Below are 12,814 nucleotides of genomic sequence, written 5' to 3'. Positions count from 1 at the left end.
AGGGAAGACTGAATTCCACCGCCAGGGAATGGCGTGTAGCCGAGAAACAGGCGGCAGGGAAACCGGAGAATCCCGCCCAGTGCCTCCCACTGGGAACAGTGAATTATTCATTTATACTTTAGAGGGTGAGACATCTCAGAGTGACAAAATATGCCGGAAACCTGTCACTGGAGACTTAGAAATTGAGTCACACATTGCCCATGTTTAGCATGAAAAGCTTGTGCTAAATGGTCCAACGTGACACACGGCGTGCAGACAGAACATTGTTTCAGGCAGCCTGTAACCATTTAGGTTACATTCAGGATTGATTTAGCTGCACTTTCAGTGAAATTTGTGCTTGAGACTTGCAAAGGTACACAACTCAGAGAGAGCAACAATAGCTGAACTGGAATACAGAAACTGTTCACAGTAGACAAGTATATAGAAATTGATCAAATCTTACCAGCATGCATTGCACAGGTGAAAATGTTTTTCGAAATAAGGTAAGCTGTTAAAAGCTGCAGGCTACTTTTTTGACACAAGTGAACAGAGTCATTAGTTAATAACACTTTTCAAGCTGTGGGGTGTTTAGCAAGAGGCAAAACTGATCAAATCAAACAGAGCTGTGATGTCTGGCACCACGTAGATAAGAGGTTGACATCATTTTGAAAACGTTAATTCAGCTGGATTAAGTGCTAGACAGAGAGTATTTTGAAAACTGACATTAAGTGATGATATCTGAGTTTGTCTTCTTTTTAAATACAAAGACATTGGCTGTGATTTTCCTCTCCCATTCGCCTTGGGCAGGTTTGGTGAGGGGAGTGCATAGTATCGCGAGAGGCCCAAATTGCATTTCACATCAGCGGGAATTCTGATCACGGTTTCCCTGCTCCCCCAGCCGCCATCGCCCCCCCCCCCCCCCCAGTGTGGTAAACCACTGTTACACCTCTATTAGGTGATGTAAGGTAGGACCTGTATACAGGTTCGCCGGTAGTCCCTGCCTGCTGGCTCCGCCCAGTAGGCGGAGTATAAATATGTGTGTCCTCCATTCAGCAGCCATTTTGCCAGCTACTGAGGGAGGCCACACATCTTAGAGCAATAAAGCTTCAGTTCAGAGGGCAGCACGGTAGCACAAGTGGATAGCACTGTGGCTTCACAGCGCCAGGGTCCCAGGTTCAATTCCCCGCTGGGTCACTGTCTGTGCGGAGTCTGCACGTTCTCCCCGTGTCTGCGTGGGTTTCCTCCGGGTGCTCCGGTTTCCTCCCACAGTCCAAAGACGTGCAGGTTAGGTGGATTGGCCATGCTAAATTGCCCTTAGTGTCCAAAAAGGTTAGGAGGGGTTATTGGGGATAGGGTGAAAGTGAGGGCTTAAGTGGGTCGGTGCAGACTCGATGGGCCGAATGGCCTCCTACTGCACTGTATGTTCTATCCAACTCTAGTCTTTGTTCAATTGATCGTACATCAATTTATTGCTCTAAGATTTTCTAAAAGATGGACCTCCGTATCAAACCAGATCGCCTGCAGCTGATTCCGCAATCAAGCGATGCCAAAAACGACTTTAATCACTGGCTAGCTTACTTCGAGACGTATATCACGTCAGCGACCACCCTTGTTCCGGAGGCTCAGAAGATACAGATCCTGTACTCAAGGTTGAGCTCCAACGTGTTTCCGCTGATCCAGGACGCCCCGAACTACGCCGACGCCATGGTTCTTCTCAAAGAAAACTACGCACAGAAGACGAACACGCTCTTCACCAGGCACGTACTCGCCACTCACTCGCAACTCCCTGGTGAGTCCATAGAAGACTTCTGGCGGGCCCTAATCCCACTCGTCCGGGACTGTGACTGTCTGGCCGTTATGGCCACTGAACATTCAAACCTCCTTATGTGGGACGCATTCATTACGGGGATTGGGGCGGACCTCATATGCCAAAGACTGTTAGAAGGGGCCACGCTCGATCTTGCTGAGACAAAGAAGCTAGCATTCTCTATGACGGTCGCCTCGCGCAACAGTCAGGCCTACCCACCCAGCCACGCAGCCCACCCCTCCTACACATCGTGGACCCCACAGACGGCCGCCGAAGCAGGCGCCTTAACCAGCCAGTACGCCTGCGCCATGCACCAGCCCACGCACCCCAGGGGTCCCTGATGTTACTTCTGCGGCCACCAGAAACACCCCCCCCCCAACGCTGCCCGGCCCGCGCTTCCCTTGGCAAGGCTTGTGGCAAAAAGGGGCACTTCGCCGTGGTGTGCCAGGCCCAGTCGCTGCCCCCACCCCCCTAGCCTACACACAATGGGCGCCACCATCTTCATCTCCCCGGACCACGCACGGCCAGTGGGCGCCGCCATCTTCTACCCCTCAGACAACGTGCGGCCCATGGGTGCCGCCATCTTGTCCAACCCCCGCAACGTGCGGCCCATGGGCGCCGCCATTTTGTCCCCCGCAGGATCTTCAGGCGCCGCCATCTTGTCTCCCCCATGGGGCATGGACACCGACAGCATTCCAGGACCTGGGCCCCCCAGGCTCCCCATCATCCGATGCCAGCGACGACTGACCACGACTCGCCTCAGTGACGATCGACCAGTCTCGTCCGCACAACCTAGCCACCGCATCGACCAGCGTGAAAATCAACGGCCACGTGACCTCTTGCCTGCTGGACTCCGGGAGCACCGAAAGCTTCATACACCCGGATACGGTAAGGCGCTGCTCCCTCGCGGTACACCCCGCCAACCAAAGAATCTCCCTGGCCTCCGGATACCACTCCGTCGCAATCCAGGGGTACTGTACGGTCACACTCACGTCCTCCCTAACCTCTGCGCTGCTCTACTGCTAGGCCTGGACTTCCAGTGCAATCGCCAGAGCCCAACTCTCAAATTCGGCGGGCCCCTACCATCCCTCACTGTGTGCGGCCTTGCGACCCTAAAGGTCGACCTGCTTTCTCTCTTCGCAAATCTACTCCGGATTGGAAATCCGTCGCCACCAGGAGCAGACGGTACAGCACCCAGGACAGGACCTTCATCAGGTCCGAGGTCCAGTGGCTGCTTCAGGAAGGCATCATCGAGGCCAGCAACAACCCCTGGAGAGACCAAGTGGTAGTCGTTAAAACTGGGGAGAAACACAGAATGGTCGTGGACTACAGCCAGACCATCAATCGGTACACGCAGCTCGACGCATACCCCCTCCCACGCATATCTGATATGGTCAATCAGATTGCACATTACCGGGTCTTCTCAACGGTAGACCTCAAATATGCCTACCACCAGCTCCCCATTCGTAAATCGGACCGTCCATGCACTGCCTTCGAGGCGGACGGTCGTCTCTATCACTTCCTCAGGGTTCCCTTTCGGCGTCACTAACGGGGTCTCGGTCTTCCAAAGGGAGATGGACCGAATGGTCGACCGGTACGGTTTGCGGGCCACCTTCCCGGACCGAGACAACGTCACCATCTGCGGCCATGACCAGTAGGACCACGATGCCAACCTTGCCAAATTTCTCCACACCGCCACTCTCCTCAACCTCAACTACAACAAGGAGAAGTGCGTGTTTAGCACGACCTGCTTAGCCTTACTTGGCTCCGTGGTCCAGAACAGAGTTCTGGGGCCTGATCCCGACCGCATGCGCCCCCTCATGGAACTCCCCCATCCCCACTGCCCCAAGGCCCTCAAACGCTGCCTGGGGTTCTTCTCATACTACGCTTAGGGGGTCCCAAACAATGCGGACAAGGCCCGCCCACTCATACAGTCCACACACTTTCCCCTGGCGGCCGAGGCACAACAGGCCTTTGCCCGTATCAGAGCCGACATCACCAAGGCCAGGATGCACGCAGTAGACGAGACACTGCCCTTTCAAGTAGAGAGCGACACATCGGACGTCGCCCTAGCCGCCGCCCTCAATCAGGCAGGCAGACCCATGGCATTCTTCTCCCGCACAATTCATGCCTCAGAAATTTGGCACTCATCGGTCAAAAAAGAGGCCCAAGCTATTGTTGAGGCTGTGCGGCATTGGAGGCATTACCTGGCCGGCAGGAGATTCACCCTCCTCACTGACCAACGGTCGGTAGCCTTCATGTTCAATAACACACAGCGGGGCAAGATCAAAAATGATAAAATCTTGAGGTGGAGGATCGAGCTCTCCACCTATAATTACGAGATTTTGTATCGCAAACTCAACGAGCCCCCAGGCGCCCTATCCCAAGGTACATGTGCCAGCGCACAAGTAGACCGACTCCGGGCCCTGCACGACAGCCTTTGTCACCTAGGTGTCACACGGTTGTACCATTTTGTCAAGGCTCGCAATCTGCCCTACTCCATCGAGGAAGTACGGACTGCCAGGTGTGTACGGAGTCCAAGCCGCATTTCTACCGGCCGCACCGTGCGTGCCTCCCGCCCCTTTGAACGCCTCGGCGTGGATTTCAAAGGGCCCCTCCCCTCCACTGACCGAAACACGTATATTCTCAGTGTGGTCGATGAGTACTCCAGATTCCCCTTCACCATCCCATGCCCCAATATGACGTCTGCCACCGTCATCAAAGCCCTAAACACTATCTTCGCTCTGTTTAGTTTCCCCGCCTACATCCACAGTGACAGGGGATCCTCATTCATGAGCGATGAGCTGTGTCAGTTCCTGCTCAGCAGGGGTATCACCTCCAGCAGGTCAACCAGCTATGACCTCTGGGGAAATGGGCAGGTAGAGAGGGAGAACGGGACGGTATGGAGGGCCGTCCAACTGGTCCAGGAACCTCCCAGCCTCTTGCTGGCAGGAGGTCCTCCCTGATGCACTCCACTCCATTCGGACACTGCTGTGCACCGCCACCAACAACACACCCCATGAACGTCTTTTTGCCTTCTCCAGGTGTCGCTCCCGACTTGGCTCGTTGCTCCAGGACCAGTCCTGTTCCGTAGGCACGTCCAACTCCACAAGGCGGACCCGTTTGTAGAGAGGGTGCAATTGCTCCATGCAAACCCCCAGTATGCCTACGTGGTGTACCCCGACGGCCGCCAGGATACTGTCTCCCTCAGGGACCTGGCACCAGCAGGTTCCCCACATACACACCCCTCCGGCCCGGCGCCATCCTCCCCTCCCGTGGAGCTCCCAGCATTAACCCCATCAGGACCATCCGTCCTTCCCCTGCCCACGCCCGAGGATGAAGAGGATTTCGGCCCGCTCCAGGAGTCACCGAACATCGGGTCAGCATCGACATCGCCGCCACTACTACATTGCTCCCAGCGGAACATCAAGGCACCGGACCGGTTAAACCTATAACTGGTCCGCCGCACTTCAAAAGGCATTTTTGTTGTGCTCAAATACTGTAAATATAGATTCATTGCTGTATATAGTTCTCCACCACCACCGCCAAACTCAATTTTAACAGGGGGCGAATGTGGTAAACCACTGTTACACCTTTATTAGGTGATGTATGGTAGGACCTGTACTACAGGTTCGCCGGTAGTCCCTACCTGCTGGCTCCGCCCAGTAGGCAGCATATAAATATGCGTGTCTTCCATTCAGCAGCCATTTCGCCAGCTGCTGTGGGAGGCCACGCATCTTAGAGCAATAAAGCCTCAGGTGAATCCAACTCTAGTCTTTGTTCAATTGATCGTGCATCACCCAGCAGTGACGTAACAGGAATCCACCAGGCAACATCGCAAACCTAATTTCAATACATCTGCATCTCATTAATAATAATAATTTTTATTACTGTCACAAGTAGGCTTACATCAACACTGCAATGAAGTTACTGTGAGAATAATCATTATCAGCCTCCCCGCAGCAATCATTGCTCCCACGCTCAAAATGTACACCTACAGTGGCTTTACATCATGATGGTGTCATTTCCGGCATTTTGAAAATGGGAGCTTGACAAGCTCCCCTCTGAGGGGAGTTCAGAGGTGGACCACGGGTCACTGCGGAGTCTCAGGGGAGAGAGGAAATCAGCACGTGTGCGAGGGAGTCGGCATAGTGCCTCTGGGGAGGGCGGTGACCCAGGGAGGGCACTTGGGATAAGGGAGTTGAACCTCTGAGGGGCCTCGCCATGAGGTGGGGGGGGGAGGGGGGGGTGATCCAGCAAAGGGCCAAGGTGGGAGGGTGAACCAGCAAAATGCAAATTGTGGGGTTGAACTGATGAAGGAGATAGGGTGTTGAACTTGCGAGAGCGTGGATGTGAGGGATTTGGCGGAGAGGCACCGGTGCCAGAGGGGACATCGGACCAGAATCCTAAGGGCTCAGGACCTGAAGGATTATGGGCTGAAGGCTCAGGGTCTGAAGGCTCAGAGACTGAAGGCTCAGGGATTGAAGGCTCAGAGAGACTGAAGGCTCAGGGACTGAAGGCTCAGAGACTGAAGGCTCAGGAGCTGAAAGCTCAGAGACTGAAGGCTCAGGGACTGAAAGCTCAGAGAGACTGAAGGCTCAGGGACTGAAGGCTCAGGGACTGAAGGCTCAGAGACTGAAGGCTTAGGGACAGAAGGCTCAAGAGCTGAAAGCTCAGAGAGACTGAAGGCTCAGGGACTGAAGGCTCAGGGACTGAAGGCTCAGAGACTGAAGGCTCAGGGACTGAAGGCTCAGGGACAGAAGGCTCAAGAGCTGAAAGCTCAGAGAGACTGAAGGCTCAGGGACTGAAGGCTCAGGGACGGAAGGCTCAGGGACTGAAGGCTCAGGGACAGAAGGCTCAGGGACTGAAGGCTCAGGGACTGAAGGCTCAGAGAGACTGAAGCTCAGGGACTCAAGGCTCAGAGACTAAAAGCTCAGAGACTGAAGGCTCAGGGACTAAAAGCTCAGAGAGACTGAAGGCTCAGGGACTGAAGGCTCAGAGACTGAAGGCTCAGGGACTGAAGGCTCAGAGACGGAAGGCTCAGAGACTGAAGGCTCAGGTACTGAAAGCTCAGAGACTGAAGGCTCAGGGATTGAAGGTTCAGGGACTGAAGGCTCAGGGATTGAAGGCTCAGGGACTGAAGACTCAGGGACTGAAGGCTCAGGGATTGAAGGCTCAGAGAGACTGAAGGCTCAGAGACTGAAGGCTCAGGAGCTGAAAGCTTAGAGACTGACGGCTCTTGGACTGCAGGCTCAGGGACTGAAAGCTCAGGGACTGAAGGCTCAGGGACTGAAGGCTCAGAGACTGAAGGCTCAGGGATTGAAGGCTCAGAGACTGAAGGCTCAGGGATTCAAGGCTCAGGGACTGAAGGCTCAGGTACTGAAGGCTCAGGGACTGAAAGCTCAGAGAGACTGAAGGCTCAGGGACTGAAGGCTCAGGGACTGAAGGCTCAGAGATTGAAGGCTCAGGAGCTGAAAACTCAGAGACTGAAGGCTCGGGGACTGCAGGCTCAGGGACTGAAAGCTCAGGGATTGAAGGCTCAGAGACTGAAGGCTCAGGGACTGAAGGCTCAGGAGCTGAAAGCTCAGGGACTGAAAGCTCAGGGACTGAAGGCTCAGAGACTGAAGGCTCAGGGACAGAAGGCTCAAGAGCTGAAAGCTCAGAGAGACTGAAGGCTCAGGGACTGAAGGCTCAGGGACTGAAGGCTCAGAGACTGAAGGCTCAGGGACTGAAGGCTCAGGGACGGAAGGCTCAGGGACTGAAGGCTCAGGGACTGAAGGCTCAGAGAGACTGAAGCTCAGGGACTGAAGGCTCAGAGACTAAAAGCTCAGAGACTGAAGGCTCAGGGACTGAAAGCTCAGAGAGACTGAAGGCTCAGGGACTGAAGGCTCAGAGACTGAAGGCTCAGGGACTGAAGGCTCAGAGACTGAAGGCTCAGGGACTGAAGGCTCAGAGACTGAAGGCTCAGGGACTGAAGGCTCAGGGATTGAAGGCTCAGAGACTGAAGGCTCAGAGACTGAAGGCTCAGGAGCTGAAAGCTTAGAGACTGACGGCTCTTGGACTGCAGGCTCAGGGACTGAAAGCTCAGGGACTGAAGGCTCAGGGACTGAAGGCTCAGGGATTGAAGGCTCAGAGACTGAAGGCTCAGGGATTGAAGGCTCAGGGACTGAAGACTCAGGGACTGAAGGCTCAGGGACTGAAGGCTCAGGGACTGAAGGCTCAGAGACTGAAGGCTCAGAGACTGAAGGCTCAGGGATTGAAGGCTCAGAGACTGAAGGCTCAGGGATTGAAGGCTCAGGGACTGAAGGCTCAGGTACTGAAGGCTCAGGGACTGAAAGCTCAGAGAGACTGAAGGCTCAGGGACTGAAGGCTCGGGGACTGAAGGCTCAGAGATTGAAGGCTCAGGAGCTGAAAACTCAGAGACTGAAGGCTCGGGGACTGCAGGCTCAGGGACTGAAAGCTCAGGGATTGAAGGCTCAGAGACTGAAGGCTCAGAGATTGAAGGCTCAGGAGCTGAAAACTCAGAGACTGAAGGCTCGGGGACTGCAGGCTCAGGGATTGAAGGCTCAGAGACTGAAGGCTCAGGGACTGAAGACTCAGGAGCTGAAAGCTCAGAGACTGAAAGCTCAGGCACTGAAGGCTCAGGGTTTGAAGGCTCAGGGATTGAAAGCTCAGAGACTGAAAGCTCAGGGACTGAAGGCTCAGGGACCGAAAGCTCAGGAATTGAAGGCTCAGGAATTGAAGGCTCAGGGACTGAAGGCCCAGGGACTGAAGGCTCAGGAGCTGAAAGCTCAGGGACTGAAAGCTCAGAGACTAAAAGCTCAGAGACTGAAGGCTCAGGCACTGAAGGCTCAGGGATTGAAGGCTCAGGGACTGAAGGCTCAGGTACTGAAGGCTCAGGGACTGAAAGCTCAGAGAGACTGAAGGCTCAGGGACTGAAGGCTCAGGGACTGAAGGCTCAGAGATTGAAGGCTCAGGAGCTGAAAACTCAGAGACTGAAGGCTCGGGGACTGCAGGCTCAGGGACTGAAAGCTCAGGGATTGAAGGCTCAGAGACTGAAGGCTCAGAGATTGAAGGCTCAGGAGCTGAAAACTCAGAGACTGAAGGCTCGGGGACTGCAGGCTCAGGGATTGAAGGCTCAGAGACTGAAGGCTCAGGGACTGAAGACTCAGGAGCTGAAAGCTCAGAGACTGAAAGCTCAGGCACTGAAGGCTCAGGGTTTGAAGGCTCAGGGATTGAAAGCTCAGAGACTGAAAGCTCAGGGACTGAAGGCTCAGGGACCGAAAGCTCAGGAATTGAAGGCTCAGGAATTGAAGGCTCAGGGACTGAAGGCCCAGGGACTGAAGGCTCAGGAGCTGAAAGCTCAGGGACTGAAAGCTCAGAGACTAAAAGCTCAGAGACTGAAGGCTCAGGCACTGAAGGCTCAGGGTTTGAAGGCTCAGGGATTGAAAGCTCAGAGACTGAAGGCTCAGGGACAGAAGGCTCTAGAGCTGAAAGCTCAGAGAGACTGAAGGCTCAGGGACGGAAGGCTCAGGGACGGAAGGCTCAGGGACTGAAGGCTCAGAGAGACTGAAGCTCAGGGACTGAAGGCTCAGAGACTAAAAGCTCAGAGACTGAAGGCTCAGGGACTGAAAGCTCAGAGAGACTGAAGGCTCAGGGACTGAAGGCTCAGGGATTGAAGGCTCAGTTACTGAAGGCTCAGGGATTGAAGGCTCAGGGATTGAAGGCTCAGGGACTGAAGGCTCAGGGACTGAAGGCTCAGAGAGACTGAAGCTCAGGGACTGAAGGCTCAGAGACTAAAAGCTCAGAGACTGAAAGCTCAGAGACTGAAGGCTCAGGGACTGAAGGCTCAGGGACTGAAGGCTCAGGGATTGAAGGCTCAGTTACTGAAGGCTCAGGGATTGAAGGCTCAGGGATTGAAGGCTCAGGGACTGAAGGCTCAGGGACTGAAGGCTCAGGGATTGAAGGCTCAGAGACTGAAGGCTCAGGGATTGAAGGCTCAGGGACTGAAGGCTCAGGGATTGAAGGCTCAGGGACTGAAGGCTCAGGGATTGAAGGCTCAGAGAGACTGAAGGCTCAGAGACTGAAGGCTCAGGAGCTGAAAGCTTAGAGACTGACGGCTCTTGGAGTGCAGGCTCAGGGACTGAAAGCTCAGGGACTGAAGGCTCAGGGACTGAAGGCTCGGGGATTGAAGGCTCAGAGACTGAAGGCTCAGGGACTGAAGGCTCAGTGATTGAAGGCTCATGAGCTGAAAACTCAGAGACTGAAGGCTCAGAGACTGAAGGCTCAGGGACTGAAAGCTCAGGGATTGAAGGCTCAGAGACTGCAGGCTCAGGGACTGAAAGTTAAGGGACTGAAAGCTCAGGCACTGAAGGCTCAGGGTTTGAAGGCTCAGGGATTGAAAGCTCAGAGACTGAAAGCTCAGGGACTGAAGGCTCAGGGACCGAAAGCTCAGGAATTGAAGGCTCAGGAATTGAAGGCTCAGGGACTGAAGGCCCAGGGACTGAAGGCTCAGGAGCTGAAAGCTCAGGGACTGAAAGCTCAGAGACTGATGGCTCAGGCACTGAAGGCTCAGGGTTTGAAGGCTCAGGGATTGAAAGCTCAGAGACTGAAAGCTCAGAGACTGAAGGCTCAGGGACTGAAGGCTCAGGGACTGGAGGCTCAGTGACTGAAGGCTCAGCGTTTGAAGGCTCAGAGACTGAAGGCTCAGGGTCTGAAGGCTCAGGGATTGAAGGCTCATGGACCGAAGGCTCAGGGACTGAAGGCTAAGGGACTGAAGGCTCAGGAGCTGAAAGCTCAGGGACTGAAAGCTCAGGCACTGAAGGCTCAGGGATTGAAGGCTCAGGGATCGAAAGCTCAGAGACTGAAAGCTCAGAGACTGAAGGCTCAGGGACTGAAGGCTCAGGGACTGAAGGCTCAGGGTTTGAAGGCTCAGGGACTGAAGGCTCAGGGATTGAAGGCTCAGGGATTGAAGGCTCAGGGACTGAAGGCTCAGGGACTGAAGGCTCAGAGACTGAAGGCTCAGGGTCTGAAGGCTCAGGGATTGAAGGCTCATGGACCGAAGGCTCAGGGGCTGAAGGCTCAGGGACTGAAGGCTCAGGAGCTGAAAGCTCAGGCACTGAAGGCTCAGGCACTGAAGGCTCAGGGTTTGAAGGCTCAGGGATCGAAAGCTCAGAGACTGAAAGCTCAGAGACTGAAGGCTCAGGGACTGAAGGCTCAGGGTTTGAAGGCTCAGGGACTGAAGGCTCAGAGACTGAAGGCTCAGGGACTGAAGGCTCAGAGACTGAAGGCTCAGGGTTTGAAGGCTCAGGGACTGAAAGCTCAGGGACTGAAGGCTCAGGCACTGAAGGTTCAGGATCTGATAGCTCAGGGATTGAAAGCTCAGGCACTAAAGGCTCAGGAATTGAAGGCTCAGGGTTTGAAGGTGAGGTACCCTCAATAATGATGCTTAGAGATTAAACTGTAAAGAAGGCTTTATTAGGCTAATAACGATGCTACAGATTTGGACGAGAGCTGACTGCTATACAGACCATGAGGCAGGCCTTTATGTATGGCTCCCAGATGGGGGGAGCCAGAGGCGGAGTCCCCAGGATTCCAAGCCTGGTCTTAAAGGGGACATCACCTTACATGATGATAAGGCAGTAACCGTTCATCACATTCACCCCCTGTTTAAAAAGGAGTCCGGCGGGGGTAAAGTGCCATCATAGGTCCATCCGTCTCGGCGGCCGGATCGTCCTCCTCGATCTCCTCAGTTCGGGCGGTGGTGCGGCGGGTACGGACGTCCCGGTTGAGGGCACATCCGGGAGCACAGCGGTCGGAGCTTCGGTCCAGGTCGGGGCAGAGGAACTAGGCAGGGCCGGGGGTAGCAGAGCCGGCGCCGGCGGGGTGTGTAAAGGGGGGGCGCAAGGTGGGGCGCACGGTAGGAGCTCACCAACGGGTGGTAGGGCCGGAAGGGGGTGTGTTGTAGGGGGCGACGGGTCCTGCAGGGGAGCGGCGCGGGAAGGGGCGTCTGTGGTGGAGGATCCAGCGGGCGCCAGATCCCGTAGGGAAACCGTATCTTGCCTGCCGTCGGAGTACTCCACGTAGGCGTAACTGGGGTTGGCGTGGAGCAGTCGGACCTTTTCAACTAGGGGGTCCGTTTTATGGCTCCTCGCGTGCCTCCGGAGAAAAACAGGTCCCGGAGCCGTCAGCCAAGGTGGAAGCGAGACCCCGGAGGTAGACTTCCTGGGGAAGAGAAACAATCGCTCATGAGGGGTCTCATTTGTGGCCGTGCAGAGGCGTGACCTAATGGAGTGTAGGGCATCGGGTAGGACCTCCTGCCAGCGGGTGGTTGGGAGATTTCTCGACCGCAGGGCCAGAAGGACAGCCTTCCATACGGTCGCGTTCTCCCTCTCCACCTGCCCGTTTCCCCGTGGGTTATAGCTGGCCGTTCTGCTCGAGGCGATGCCTTTGCTGAGCAGATACTGACGCAGTTCATCGCTCATGAACGATGTACCCCGGTCGCTGTGGATATAAGCAGGGAAACCGAACAGGATGAAGATGCTGTGCAGTGCCTTAATCACCGTGGCTGAGGTCATGTCGGTGCAGGGAATGGCGAATGGGAAACGGGAGAACTCATCGATCACGGTGAGGAAATAGGCATAACGGTTGGTGGACGGGAGGGGCCCCTTGAAGTCCACGCTCAGTCGCTCAAAGGAGCCCGAGGCCTTCACGAGCCGAACCTTGTCTGGCCGATAGAAGTGCGGTTTGCACTCCGCACAGACCTGGCAGGCCCTGACCATGGCCTTGATCTCCTTGGTTGAGTAAGGTAGGTTGCGGGACTTGATGAAATGGACGAGCCGGGTAACTCCCGGGTGGCAGAGGTCATTGTGGATGGCTTGCAGGCGGTCCTCCTGCGCGTTGGCGCATGTGCCGCGGGACAGGGCATCTGGGGGCTCGTTGAGCTCCCCTGGACGATACTTGATATCGTACGAGTAGGTGGAGAGTCGATCCTCCACCTCAAAATTTTATTGTTTTTTATTTTGCCCC

The sequence above is a fragment of the Scyliorhinus torazame genome, chromosome 6 (assembly GCF_047496885.1).
Source record: "Scyliorhinus torazame isolate Kashiwa2021f chromosome 6, sScyTor2.1, whole genome shotgun sequence".
Classification (NCBI taxonomy): Eukaryota; Metazoa; Chordata; class Chondrichthyes; order Carcharhiniformes; family Scyliorhinidae; genus Scyliorhinus; species Scyliorhinus torazame.
This window is presented reverse-complemented; position numbering follows the sequence as displayed.